Genomic DNA, 15456 nt, shown 5'->3' with positions numbered 1-15456 from the left:
ATTTATTATGCAAAGAATAGCAAATTAAAGAAAGTAAAGACAGGAGATTTTTTAAAAAGTAGAGTAAAACTAGTTTACAGTCACACTATACTTCTCCAAATCTTTCTATTCTTAAAAACTAACCCTGTCTCTACCACAATTATGGACTAATTTAGAAATTGTCTTTTGATCTTCAAATGTCTCTTTTTTTAAGGATCTCATCAATCCTACACACACATGACTTTCTCTTCCTGTTGAGCCATTTACTTTTTCTTCATAAAACCACATTAAACTTCCCAAAATGTGCTCCTTATTCCCTCTTATGCTGTTTCAGTCAGAATTATTCTGAATGTTTTCTGAAGCACAGTTAAGAAATTAATCCGTACATAGATCCTTTTCTTTATAAAGAACACTGTGATAGGGAATCTATGACACATGTGTCAAAGATGACATGCCACGACGGTTGGGTGACACCAGAATTCATTAATAACAACTATTCTTGAAAGCATGGTGTATTCTCACCTGAATTTTGGAGGATGTTTGATGATGGGATATGCTTTCGCAAAGTGTGATGACCTGGGGCATGGCATGAAAGCAACACAGTCAGAGAACAGGTCTAATTCCTCTTTATTATTCCAACTTTGCCCCCAAATGTACCTATGTTTACAAGTCCTGGAGCAAAACTCTCTCACACACCTTCAGCAGCCTCTGGCTGATTGTAGTCCAGTAAACCAGGTTAGCCAAATAGTAACCAGGGCCAGAAATCCAGTAAGCCAGGTTAGCCAAACAGTAACCAGAGCAAGAAGTTCAGCGAAGCAGGCAAACCGGGCAAGTAATCAGGCAAAGCGGGCAGGCAAACAGAGCAAAGTAATCCCCAGGCGTCGGCAAGTGCACATGAGTCTCCACTAATTCAATGCTTGTTCCCAACAAATATCCCTCCCACTGGTACCTTACATCTTTGTCCCCAGGTATGCCTTGTGAAGGGGGAGTGAGGCACTCTTCTCCCTCATAACCGGTGCCTTCTCTCTTCTCTTTGTGCTCTAGGATCTAGGATGGTCCTTGCTCGTCACCTGAGCTCTGTCTCTCCTCCTCCTCCCTGTCTACAACCCTTTCTAATCCTGACAAGCTCTGCCTGGACTGGCTCTACTCTTCCCCAGTTTCCTCCAAAACCAAAGGAGTAGCCCTCTTGATCTCTGTCAGCTCTTGTTCCAGCTCATCTTCCCCCGCAAATTCAGACTCCAACAGACTCCAGACCTGCCAAAATGAGTTTGTTTTACTCATATTTCATTTTTGTAAATTGTTTGATAATTCTTTATATAATAGCACAATCAATGATTGAACAGTATTTTTAAAATAAATTAATATGTAAACAATGATTTCACTTTGGTTTGGGGGGCTGCTGGTGATAGGCCACCAGAAACAAGTTAAGATTTTCCACATTTTTGACAAAGACAACCAAGACAAAAGCTTCGCCATCACAGGAATAGAGAATAATACTGTAATTGCATTCTTCTGATCAGGCACAGCTGCAGCCTTCACAAAAAGATTAAATGAGGTACACAACGGTTCTGTAAGTTAACCATAGCCAGATTTTGACACATCTTCAATTACACAATCTACACTTTCAGCCATTTTTTTAATATTATCAAAGCACTTCTTGTATCTTTCTATGTTTTTTTTTTCTTGGTCACTAATATTTCTATAATCAATTTAGAGTCTTCTCTTCAACATATTGCTCATAGAGATCTCTAAAATACAACTTCAAGCATTCCCTGACTTCGTTCAGTCCAAATTATTTCATTGTTTTATTTTTAGTTCTGCTCAGTCTGTTGGAGATTCCTTACTGATTCCTTCTTTTTGCCCATTTCCAAAACAATTATTTCCTTTTTTACACCACGCTGCATTTTCTCTGTCACTTTTAATTATAACACTTCCTTTCTTTCTTTTACTATACTCCTGGAGCTATTTTTTCTCTCTCTGGATATAATCCAGTATTTCTCATTTTTTGCAGCAAACATTTTGTTGTATCAAGAACATTTTTCACTTCTATATTCCACCTATCATAATGTAAGGGATTTATCTACATTCTGATATTTTTTTCAAACAGGACTTTTACTTCCTGTAGTCACTCTTCATCCACTCCAGTTTTTTCACATTTTTCCTTTTCTTCCACATTCATTTGCTTCTCAAAATCTATTCTTGACATTACTATGAAATGGTCTGAACTTCTCATTGCCTTGTATCCACTCTGAAGCAGAGTGACTGTAAGAATTAAAAGTATGTAGAAGTGAAAAATGTTCTTGACACAACAAATTATTTGCTTATTTCATTAATCTTTCATCATAAACAATCATATACTTTTCAATTTATCATCATTCCTTTGCCATGAGTGACAATGGACTTTTGTTTAAATCATGCATTTGAAACAAACTCATCTTTTTCTCTGCTAATACTCACTACTCACCATTTCCATTAATTGTTTGGTCTCCTACAGCCCAATCAATTTTCCATACCTTATTTCCATACATTGATTGAAATCACCTAGTAGAATTATTTCTCCCATGCAATGCACATAAAAATTGTAGAGCTTTGATCGCATACATATAGCAGTCATCTTTTGATCCCAACTGAGGAAACTCCATTGGAGAGCTAGATAAAAAGTGTAATTAAGGCCTTATATTTCCCCCCTAATAACATTATATTTTTTACATTTACATTTTATTTGATTTGTCAATCGCTTACAAGATACAGGTATAAGAATAAATATAGTTTTGAATACATGAGATAGATACTTAAAAGAAAAATAAAAAACAATAGGACAGGGATGGTAGGCATGATTGTTGCACTTATGCACGCCCCCTACAGGCCTCTTAGGAAGTGGGTGAGGTCAATAGTAGACAGTCTAATGTTAAAGTTTTTGGGGTTTGGGGAAGAAACCACAGAGTCAGGTACAGTATTCCAAACATTGACCACTCCGTTGCTGAAGTCGTATTTTCTGCAGTCAAGTTTGGTGCGGTTAACCTTGAGTTTGTATCTATTGTGTACTTTTGTATTGTTATGATTGAAGCTGAAGTATTCATTTGCAGGTAGGACATTGCAATGTATGATTTTATATACTATATTTAGATTGGACTAGAGGCAGCATAGTTCTAGGTTTTCTAGGTCTAGAATTTCAAGTCTGGTGGCATAAGGTATTCTGCAATGAGTAGAGGAGCGGAGAACTCTTCTTGTGAAATATTTCTGGACTTTTTTCAATTATGTTAATATCAGATACATGATATGGGTTCCAGACTGATGAGCTGTATTCAAGTATAGAAAATGTTTTGTATGCTCTAGTTAGTAGTGTGATATTACCAGAGAAGAAGCTACATAGGATTAGATTAACAACTCTTAATGCCTTTTTGGCTATGTAGTTACAGTGGGCTCTAGCACTTAGATCATTTGAGTACTCCAAGGTCCTTGACAAAGTTTGGATCCTCAACAAGGTCTTGACTATTTAGCTTGTATTTTATTTTCTGATTTTTTATGCCAATATGTAAGACAGAGCATTTATTTTTTGAGATTTGAAGTTGCCATTTGATTGACCATTCTGATACATAGTCAATGTCTTTTTGGAGGGTAGTAGTGTTGTCTATGGTGTTGAATAGCTTTACATCATCAGCAAAGAGAACGCAGTTGCTCTTAATATGGTTACAGAGGTCATTTATGTAGAGTATGTAGAGAGTTGGTCCTAAAACACTGCCTTGGGGGACACCGCTCTTGACAGGTACAGAATTTGATAGGATGCTCCCAATTTTGACCATTTGTTGTCTGTTTGACAGGAATGCTTCTATCCAGTTGTGTAGGTGTCCAGAGATACCATAAGATTTTAGTTTCAGTAGTAGTTTGTCGTGTACCACTGAATCAAAGGCTTTACAGAAGTCTATGTAGATTGTGTCTATTGCTTTGCCCTGATTGAGTTGTGTAGTCCATATGTTTTTGCAGTGTAAGAGTTGCAGATTACAGGATAGTTTTTTTCTGAAACCTTACAGACCTTAGTCTAGTTGTTTTCAAGATTTCTATACTGGTAAAATTCTTTTCAGGCTGATTAGTCTACAAAGTGACTTTTCTATTTCTTTAAAAAAGTATTACGTGTTGCATTGTGAATTGTGTTTATATGTCCTGGGGCACATGCTCACTTTACATGGGGTGTTAGTAGGAGATTGGGGCCTCTCGCAGGCCTTCTTTGTTGGCTGTATATTTCAGGGAAATATATACCACTATAAAACCAATAGTAAGAAAATTCTTAAGGAAGGGTCAAAAATCAAAACGGCAGCCACATTCATAATCAATATAAGAAAAAGTGGCTCTTCACTCATTCAGCTACAATCATCATTCTTCCCCCTGCCCCTATTTTTTTAACTCTTCTTGTAGCTGACAAGGAACAATGAAGTCATTTTAGGAAAACACATCTGCCTTGATTATTAACAAACAGGGTCCCAAAGGATATTTTTGCTCACAGTCTTGACATCATGACCATATATTTAAAATTGTTTGCATATTGTGACTAGAAAAAAAAGCAATAACACATAAAGTAGAATTTGAGACAATCCTTTACTCTGAAGCTCTTTTGCCATTCACTGATTATCTTTTTAAATATCTAGAATATCTAAATATCTAAAATTATTTTACAGTTTATTTGAGGACATTTCTGTTTCCAGTTCCTCCTGTATGCATAATTCAGAAGAATCTTTTATCCAAAATGAATTGAAACATCTCAAGTGGCATCTAAAACTCCAATTCTGCCTCTCCTTAATGAAACTGTCAACTTCCTCTAGCAAAATGTACAAGGTCTTTAAAATTAAAGTCTTGTATAAATTATAGTGGCAATTACAGATTAGCAAACCAATTTAATCAAAGAAGAGTGTGTGATTTTTATTTGCCTGTGGTTTAGATTAATGAAACCACAGTTCATAAAATCATAGTGGAAGGGAGCTAGGTAACATAAGGAGATTCTTCCTCTTAAAGTATTTGCTAGCTCATATACAGTAGTTGGGCTTATAACAATAAGATGTCAAGTCTAAATCTTGTGGGTCATGATTGGCAAGATAGTTTGCTTCTTGCAATAGCCCTTATGTCTCACATCCCATTCTTTGCTAAAGTCCCACTACTTTTTGCCAAGCATTCCATAGGTGTTAACTATATGCTTTTTCTGCTAATGCTGGCAGGACTGTTGCATAAGGAGAAAATTCCTAGCATCCAGCATCTTGACTGAAGAAGGTTAAATTAAGGCTGTCCCATTTCCACTGGACACTGGCTAGGGAACAAGACAGTATGCACAGACTGTACCTCTGCAATTTGTCTTTTGTTTAGCCTCTTTTTAAGCCTCTGAAAATGATGTATGTGTCCAAATGACATAATGGATGCATGAGCATCCCTGGTTGTCCACAATTGCAGCAAGTTAAATACTGTATTAACTTTTGTTAATTGTTTTGGGTATTTTAATATTCCTTGGCTTTTGTGGAGTTGAATCTAAATATATAATTAACATCTTTATGGGGTGCGGGGGAGAAAAGCTGTGCAGAAATCTTATTCCCTTTGCAATATTATGCTTATCTCGGTCATTTATTATTTAGCAAATCATAATATATATACTTTACATGATTGATAAAAAGGTGACACAGCTGCTTCACAGTTTAAATTAACCCAAGTGTTGCCACATCTTGCTTTTAACCTTAGATTTTTGGTTTTTGTAAAGTTTATTTGTATATAAGTTAAAAAATAAAATATAAAAAGTACAATCCTTTGAGTTGAACTCAGATGCTTATGGTTACATAAGACTACCACTGTCTAGTTTCTTTTTAATATTTCCAGAAAAACCTAGGTCAGAATATTTGCCATACCAGCCAAAATTCTCTTTTCCAGAGTAGTCAAAGTTGGGTGTTTCAAGATGATTTATGTATCCTTGAATTGTAAGAGTCCAAATACAGTGGAACAAGATGAAGCTACATTCAGACAAGTAGAATAGCTGATGATTCCAGGGGATGAAACCAATTTGGTGTCACACATCCATTCTGTACTGTGCCTAAAAAAGCAGGTCCACAGAATGGGAATCCTTTTAGATCTACATTAATCCTGGACAACCACATAGCATCCTTAGTAAAATTAGATTATATAATGTGCTTTTTACAGAATAAAATTTGGAGATTGTCTGGAAATTGCAGCTGATGCAGAATGCAGCATCATAAATTGTGAGTGGCACTTCTCATAGATGCTTCATCATCATCTCTCTAAGTAAAAAAGCTCCACTGGTTTCCTATTGCTTTCTGATATACAAACTTTTATAGGGTGTCCATACCTAATTAGAACCTTTTTGGTGTAGTGGTTAAGGTATCAAGCTAGAAATTGGGAGACCATAAGTTTCAGTTCTGTCTTAGGCACAAAGGGTGACCTTAGACCAGTTACCCTTTTCCTAAGAAAAAGGCGATGACAAATCACTTCTGAAATATTGCCAAGAAAACTCAAGGCAGTTGCCAAGAATCAACACTGACTTGAAGACACAAAAGAAACAAAACTTACCCCTACACATGCACACACCCGCTTAATATTTTCAGAAGTTCTCTAATAAACCTTCACCAGAATGTCAGATACCTAAATCTAAATTAAGGCTGTCCCATGGGAACTAATTGATATTTTGTATGCCTTGACACCAATGTACAAATGAATTACATTTGTGTTATGCAATCATTACACTTTATGACTTCTACCAGATATTTATGCTCTCAGATTTTTAAGGGGGCACATTTTGCAGCCCACTATCGATTCATCAAACAATAACCATAAATTTTATTTTTATCTGGAGGGGTCTTCATTGTGAAACATCTCATGGAGTTTCATTCTTATTACAATTAAGGATAACAGGGTTACCCAAGCTGCTTAAGAGTTTTCAGAGGTTTTAATGTTGGTGAATATTGTACAGTGGCAGCATATGCATTTGTAAAATAAATGCTCAGTGCTTGTATTTTGAATTTCACCATTTATCTTCTCTATTTAATGTTTTTGCTTGAAAAGTTTACCATTTTTCACATGAGTTTCTTTAAAATGGGAAGATTTTCTTCAGTTTGCCAAGAATATGATGAAGAAAGTAGGTGCTTAATCTTATTTTTGGAGAGGTGAGGGAAGGGTCTTTTATTCAGAATTTTCTTCTGAAAATTCAGTATATTGAAAGTTGCATGAAATCAGCTTGATATGGACATGATTTTAAAAAGAAACATCCCAAGCTGGAACACTAGTTACCCAGTATATCAAAACTTCCATACAACTTTTACTGGTAAAAAGAGTGAATTAAATTAAACTTTAATTTTTATTGCATTATAAAACCAGTGCTGGACAACAGGGTTTTTTTTTTAAAAAAGATCTTCATTGCATTTCTTTTTCTTTCTTATGATATTAGAATTACTCTTTTTTTGTTCATTTACTGTTATAATATGTTCAGATAACTCATATAACTGAAATAATGTATTTTTAAAAAATTTGCTAGGATACATGAATAGGAATAAGTATTCAAAAGATGTTGGTTTGAGACTAGAAGTATATTTGAGAAAAATATTTTGAAAAAACAAGTTTTAGATTGGACAATAATCATTTTGCAATATGTACATATGTTTCTAAATAAGCATGGGTGGGTAAGTAGGGATTGAAATTTGTAAACACTAAATGCATGGGCTAATGGGCAGTTTGTAGTTCTGCTTGATTCCTATTCTTCTATCTTTTATGAGCAGATTTATAATGGACCATGGGCGGAAGGGGGACAGTTATGTTCATTTTACTTTTCTTTGTCTGCTCATGAATTTAATTTAATCATTGGGAAAGTAAACAATTCACTTATGTACCATGTTTTAACAATTTCCACTTTGATATGATTAATGTATTTATTTATTACATTTATAACAAGCTGCAACCCAAAGACTTTTAGTGGCTTATGTGAAATATTATATATAAAAATAAACTATCCACTTTAGAATTAAATATACTAATAAAATAACAATCATAGGATATTTTTCTACCTTCCCCCACTTATGTTATTAAAATCTTCCCTCAACAGATGTTTTTTCAGGTCACATGTAAACAATTCTATAATCAGGCCAAAAGGCAGCATATATAGTACTTTGTGCATGCATTTAATATTTAATCCGTGCCAAAGCACTTTTTAATTCAAGAACTATTGTGTGAACGTCTCAAAAATGATTTTTAAAAGTTTAAATAAATTGTGGTTTCACACAATTTTAAAATTTACTTGCTGAAAAAAATGGTGCTGCTAAGAAAAGGTAATAGAGAAAATATGTAGAAATAACTTGGGAGTGTTAGACTCATCCCTTCATATGAAAATTCAAGTAAAATCTCACTTCTTTTAAAAGACAGAAGCACAGTCAGTAAAAAGAATAAACTCACTCTATGGCTCTTTCTTAAACAAACGCCTACCTGGAAAGATTCAAAGTAAACTAGGATACCAGATGCAAAGGAGCCAAACCCCCTGAAACTTACATATGGGCTGAATGTACATATTCTAAAGTTAAAATGCAAATTAATCGTTAGTGATTCAGTCATAATAAATAATTAGTAATGGTAATTTAATAGTTAATGATGCATATGTAAACCCAGCAATCATTTCCTTGGAGCAACACAAAGCAGGCTATCATACTGCCACAATCTGGTTTACTTGTTTGGCCATAGGAATTATGTTTATTAACCTGAATTTAGTAGGTTGCCATGTAGAAGACATCCAAAATATTATTAAATATCTGAGATGATCAGGGTCTAATACTTTTTATTCTAGCAACTAAAATTAACCAGCTAAAGTGTACACTCCATATTTCAATATTTTGCCTTCGCTGAAGAAAAAGACAAAACAAACATTGACAGTGTATGAAAAGGCGCATTTCTGTCCCTGAATATCTCAGAGACTTTAAAGGGCACTTAGAATTGGACCACAGACTGCTGTTGATTTTACTATTGCTTCTTATTTCTATCTGTAAGATAGGTACTATTTATTCTTTACCAAGCGTTTAACAAAGTACCCCAACCTTTTTGGCTAGTGAACACATTTGCAATTTGAGAGAAAGTTGTAGACACCAAGCTGTCTGCCATTATGGAGGCAAAAAATAACATTAACAAAAAGTGAGTGAGATTATATAAAAAAATGAAACGATCAGCTCGTGCATGAATGTTGGCGAGATCTGAGGACAATCTCCACGGGGCACGTTGGCATTATCCAGAGGAGCCCTGCTAGGAACCCCAGAGCCAGAGTGTCCAACAGGGAGTGATTTTTTTCTGCTTAGAAATACTGGGATGGACACAAGACTCTGCATCTTTGGCGAGCAGAAGCCTGGTTGGTTCTGTGCCAGGCAAATAGAGCTCGCTTCCTTAGGCGAAACGCGCACCCAGGAGCCATCCTGAAGCGAAATGCACGTGATTGGTTCTTTTGTTCCGATCCGTGCAAGAAACGACTCTAGTCCGAGAGCATGGAGAAGAGCAACTCCTCCCTTCGCCTAAGAATATCTACTCGTGTTTACACCAAATCTCTGGAAAGACTTCTAGCTGCTTCAGCATCTCAAACCTTCCCTCCCCTTCACCTAGCACAGGTTTCCCTCCTGCCAACCGAGAGCCATAGGGTAGCATTTGGTTGGGGAGGGGGGGGTCAGCGGGAGGATGGCGATGCGGTAAAAAGTGTGCACTTCCCCCCCCCCCACAAGAGTGGAAGGCTTCCACGGACAGAAGAAAGCCCACAATAAAATACCTTGAGGCAACGACTTCAATCTGGAGGGTGGAATTCAAACACTTAGATGAAAAGGGTGGGGGAAAAAAAAAGCCCCAGGATCTGTCCAGTTCTGTCCATCAGCAGCATTCGTATTTCATTCCTTCCTCTCTTTCTCTCTGTCCGAGCAGGAAAAATATATATTGCCGTTGGGAAAATTTATTAAAAATCGTAAGCATATTCAAATCGGGCTGCTTTTGTTTTATTTTAGCGATGCTCTGTACTGAAGGAAAAAGAAAATATGGAAGCAAACCCCCCCCCCCTCCCAGCAGATAGTCTGCTACGCAGCCAAACGGGAAAATAGAAGGGTTAATTGTTGTTTTAATCATATGTTTATATAAATATGGGGTTTGCAGCGCGCATAATATAGTACGTCTACCTCCCCCCGCGCTGTATATTAAATATGCTTTGCTTGTCAATTTCATCGCCCTGTGCATTTCTGCAGGGAAACAGCCCCGCCCCCTCTGCGCGCAGGCGCGGCCAGCCTTAGGTTCCCGCAGGCTCAGCATTCAGTGACCACAGGCTGATTATTGTAGGTAAGGAATCAGATAAGAAAGTAATTTATAAACCTCTTTAAATCGTCAAAATGCAGCTGAGAAAGGTTCTGCTCCCCTGCTCTGCAGACCTTTGCTTTCCTTTGCATGCCGTGCATTCATTTAAAATTGTGCCTGTCTGCTTTGGCAAGTAGATGTGCCAGCGTTTGGTTTTTGTTTTTTTTTCCGCCGTGAGGACCACACATCTACAGATCCTTTTCAGTTGTATGTTTTGACAGTGAATGTTGCAATTAAAAGAAAAAGAAAAAAAGCAAGTCGGGAGAGAGGGTTAGGTAAGGGAGAGAGAGAAAGAGAAGGCGGGGGGATGGAATCCAAACAGTTGGTCCCTGGAATTTCCTACGGGCAGTGCAAAATCCCAAGCTCTTTTTAAATATATATATATATGTATATATATTTCTTGAAGTTTCCATGTTGTTTGCAAGTGGGAGAGATGAATTTGAAGCCCCTTTTCCATAAACAGATGATATGCAAGAGTTGGAACGAAGCGATGCTGGAAAAAAAAAGAGATGGGGGTGAGATAGTAGCAGAGATGTATACAATCATCGTGCAACAGAGGAGGGAAGGAAAGGAGATCGTTTTCACAAACTTTCTCCTTTGGCTAATTGACATTCTCTCTTCTCTTCAAATAAAGGGAATATATGGTGAACCAACAGAATAAAAACAGGGGATTCCGCCATTTTGATGTTTTTTAAAAAGTAAGGATTTTGTGGCTTTACAGATTTATAGTAATCTCCTTATTACGGGCGGCCAGAACTCACGCTTTATCAGTGTGTGTGTGTGTGTGTGTGTGCGTGTGCGCGTGTGCAGCGAAGTAAAAAAAAAAAGCCAGTCTTTTCCCCAGCTGGATATTCAGGATTTTGATTCTGGTGCGTTATAAGGATGCTCAGAATAACTTCATGGAGCCTAGTACTTTAGTATGGTTTAATACAAACAGTTGTAATAGAATGTCATTTGAGATAATAAGGGATGGGCTTGATTAAAAGTCTCTGTCCAAGTTTTGTTTGCCTATGTGTTCGCTTTTGGAAATGTATGTGCCCGTACTGTATTCTTTCCAGCAGATGGATCTATTATATTGTGCAATTTTTAACCCACTTGATTCCATCCTTCATCCCTTTCCTGCTTTTACGATCTGTCCCCTAATACATATATCCCTTTATGGTGGGCTAAGGAAGGAAATGAGACAGGATTTATCTTAAAATGGTAAAATATATTGTACTGAAAACATATTGATGCTGATTATTTGAATGGTAAAATAGCATGCTTGGACACAAACATCCCTTTGTATGAAATAAAAAGGATTTGTTGGCACTTTTTAATTTCTATTCCAAAAATCCCTCTCATTTGGTATTACTATTGATAACACAGTACTAATTGTGTAAGTTTTAAACTTTAGAACATAATATATATATAATTGTTAGAAAGCTTTTTGGAAACTGAAAAGCTAATTAAAGATATTTATTATTTTTATACTTAGAAAAATAATTACAGTTCCAAATTAATTCAATGATGTTATAGTTCTGAAACTGATAAGAATGTAAAGAGGACATTAGTATCCAGTTTACACAAAACAAAAGAAGTGCCAGAGTTTAAGTTTTTAAAAATCCCTAATCTATAGAAATAAGAATCTACTTTTTTCCCATTTGTAATATTTTCATTTGTGTCACTTCTATTCTGTTTGCATAAACTAAGAAATGAAAATTCTCATTGTTTAATCACTGGGAATTACGTATTAAATTATATACCACAAGTATATAAATCACAAACCTAAGTATAGTGCTCAGTTGGTTCATTTTAGTGCAGTGACATTGAAAGACACTTTATGGGCATAACCGGCAGTCAAGGGAAATAGTGTAAATATGACATAGATTATTAGATTAATAACGTATCTAAAGTCCACTGATAGAAATGTTTTCAGTGGTCTGGGGCAGAGGGTTCAAACACATTAAGATGGTGGCCATTATTGCACAGTTTTGAACACCACTTGATTTTTTAACCTTCCCCTAGGGATGTCCCTGCAAGAGAGTTTTAATGGACATGGCTGTTGCAACTATTTTTAAGAAGTGTCTTAGTTGGTTTTCTTTTCCTCACAGATTTTTTTAAAAATAATTGGGTTTCTATATGGATAGTGATAGTTACACTTTTAGTGAAAAAGACACAGCTATGTATTATTCCACACCCAACTTTTTCAGTATTTTGGAAAAGATATTTCTGTATGTCTTTTAAGGTGATTATACATGAAGATAAAGCTAATCTTATTTTGGGGGATTCCTTTCAATCTTTTGATAATTTGAATTTATTACCTGCCATATGTTGTACCATACAATATAAACAGAATTATCTTTTGCAAGGCATTATGGATCAAATATAGTGCAGAAATTAGTAGACTAAACTCGATCCACATTTTGCACCTTGACATTGTAAATATAATAGAATAGTGATTTTCAAACTTTTTAGACTTCCTGTAAAATTCTCATGTGTAGCATGCAATGTTCAACTTTTTTATTAGATAACTGAGGCAGGGTTCATGTGAATGTGCTGTTCTATCATGCAGTCATCTTTCTGGACTTTTCTGGTTTTCCACAGGAAGGCATGAACAATCTGCTGTTAGGTGTCCCCCACAAAGCTTGGGCAGTCATAGAGTCTTCAGAATGACTAAAAGACATGCCATATTTACCCACACATTAAACTGAAAACAACATCAAGAGAACTGAAAAGGAATTCTCAAGCTTCTTGAGAATATGGTAGAAAAACAGAAATTTCTTTTGCAAGAGAAAAATCTGAAAATTTGCAAGACAGATACTGCCTTAGGCTGCATGAGACCTGATCAGGTTGTGTTGTTAAAATTGAACTGGCTTGATTTTGTGAACTGTGGGAATGAAAAATCAGATGGATGCTCAGTGCTGATTATTTTACACAGTGGTGGGATTCAATTTTTTTTACTACCGGTTCTGTGGGCGAGGCAGGGGAATGATACTGTAAAATCTCCAATCAGAGGTGGTATTTGCCGATTCTCCGAACTACTCAAAATTTCCAATACCGGTTCTCCAGAACTGGTCAGAACCTGCTGAAAACCACCTCTGATTCATAAGTGTGACTTAATAAAGAAAAGAACCTTTGAACATGTACAGAGGTTGTATAGTTTTCTCTAATTATTGAGGATCTAGTATAACCAAGTCTCACACCTCTGGAATTGGAAATTAAAAGCTTCAAAATCAGAGGATGTGACTTCCAAACAGATGGGAACCCAGATGGATGAGAATTAGGTGGGGGAAGCATCCGGATTCAATGTTCATTCTACTAGTATGTGATTCAAGAAAGGATATGAAAAAAGAGAAGTAAATCTGTATTTTTAGAAATATGAGAAAGTATGTGTTGTCTTTAAAAAAAAATACTTTTGGGTATTCTGGTTATATAGAAAATCTTCAGGTGCCATTGTTCCATTTCAATTAACAATATATAGGGACTTTATATGGGGACTCTTGTTGTTTTGAATTTCAGTTGCTTTGAATACACAATAATTGGATTACATATGATTTGTTTTACCATTTGTGTACTGAGTTGCAGATAGATGCAGAATTTGAGTTCAACTTTGTGATTTTCTCTGTAACATTTGAAAACTCCCATGACCAGACTCTGCCTTTCTCAAATCTAAAGAGACAGCACCTTTCCCCACTTCTGAGTAGAATTATTCCTGCCCATCCTTGGGTTGGCATAAAACCATAGAAGCATGACATTTGCTATTTCTAATTCCATTCCCTTCTCTGCTCTTTTGCCTCTATTTCAAATCTTGGTGTCACCTGATTTAACTCTGAAATAATGTGTTCTAAACTTAAAATTTTGTATACCATGAAAGTGCCCTTGGAAAGTGTCAGAAAAGTGAAAAGGTACTTTAAAAGATAATACTTTAAATTGCACACTGAAGGGCGATTTAAGCCTGCCCTGCCTCATTCATGGATTGAGGACAAGATGAAAACAATATTAGAAGAACTTGGCAAAAAAATGTTACTAGAGTACAGTGGTATTGTAAGTACATGAAAATGGATAAAGCACCACAATCTTATCTTGAAGCAAGGAGAAGCAGCATGAAGGTCTGCCATGTCTGAAATTGATGTACAGAATATATTTCTTTACCAGGGTAGTGTGGACACTCAAGAAAGTCCACAAGACTTGTAAGTGAATTGTGTAGAAGGAGAATGTTTGATTCACATAATCATCAGGTTTACCAAAGAAGGAGCTCCAAAGCTTGAAAAGCATCCAGACTTGTCAGTCAGAAGTCATTGCAAAGATAAACTGACATAACTAATTAGGTATCTGTAATCATAATATAAATCACTTGGGATTTAATAAAGCAGTTTAGCAGCAAGTAGAAAAAAGGATAATTCATAATACTTGTTTTAATTTTTAGAGTAGTATTAAAATTGCAGAAGCTCAGTAATTTGTAATGAACATGAGAGAGAGAAACTAAAGGTCACGGTGCCAATGTTATTGCTTGAAAGTGAATCTTGGTGTAATCGGCAGCACAGGTCTTTAAATAAATATGTTTAAAAGGTAGAATGTAAATTTCAAAATGTTCAATTGATATGAAAAATGGCGGGGGGACTTTCATTTCAAGGAATGTTTTTAAAATAATGCTTCAGTTGTGATTTCTTGGAATCCCACATATAGTGTTAAAGCTCTTTTAACACATAGTATGGAATAAGAGGTATTATTAGAAGAGCAGCACTTCAGCAGCAGTCCCAGGTGTCTAAATATGGCATAGAGGCAGTCCTCAACTTATGACTGGTTGCTTAGCAACCACTCAAAGTTACAACAGGCCCAGGAACTTATGATCCAGATTCAAAGTCCTGATGGCTGCCCCCACTCCCCCTCACATGGTCACATGATTGCATTTGGGGCACTTGGCAACCAGCCCTCATTTACTGCTGTTTGTAGTATTCTGCAGTCAGGGAATAAAACAATCATGCTTTATGGTTTTATTTATTACTTTTTTTGCTGGAAACCAGCATTTACTTTGGTTTCCAGCAAAAATTGCCCATTGGATAAAATAAGTTCTCCTCATGACCATGGGAATATATTTTAGGACCACTGCAAAGAAAGGTTATAAAATCAGTCAGTGATTTTATGACTTTG

The 15456-nt window shown here is 36.1% G+C and overlaps 1 protein-coding gene across 1 annotated transcript in view; it reads left to right on the top strand.

Moving 5' to 3' along the window:
* Positions 1 to 10255: 10255 nt before the first annotated feature.
* L3MBTL1 (L3MBTL histone methyl-lysine binding protein 1) overlaps positions 10256 to 15456 on the top strand; it is a 41615-nt gene continuing 36414 nt past the window's right edge. Inside the window, exon 1 of the mRNA XM_087929095.1 lies at positions 10256 to 10308. The gene's annotated coding sequence lies outside the window, so the exon portion shown is untranslated. The remainder of the gene's footprint in view (positions 10309 to 15456) is intronic.

The sequence above is a fragment of the Pseudonaja textilis genome, chromosome 3 (assembly GCF_049901715.1).
Source record: "Pseudonaja textilis isolate UNSWEBS1 chromosome 3, rPseTex1.2, whole genome shotgun sequence".
Taxonomy (NCBI): Eukaryota; Metazoa; Chordata; class Lepidosauria; order Squamata; family Elapidae; genus Pseudonaja; species Pseudonaja textilis.
The sequence above is the reverse complement of the archived record's forward strand: the minus strand, read 5'-3'. Positions and strand labels throughout refer to the sequence as shown.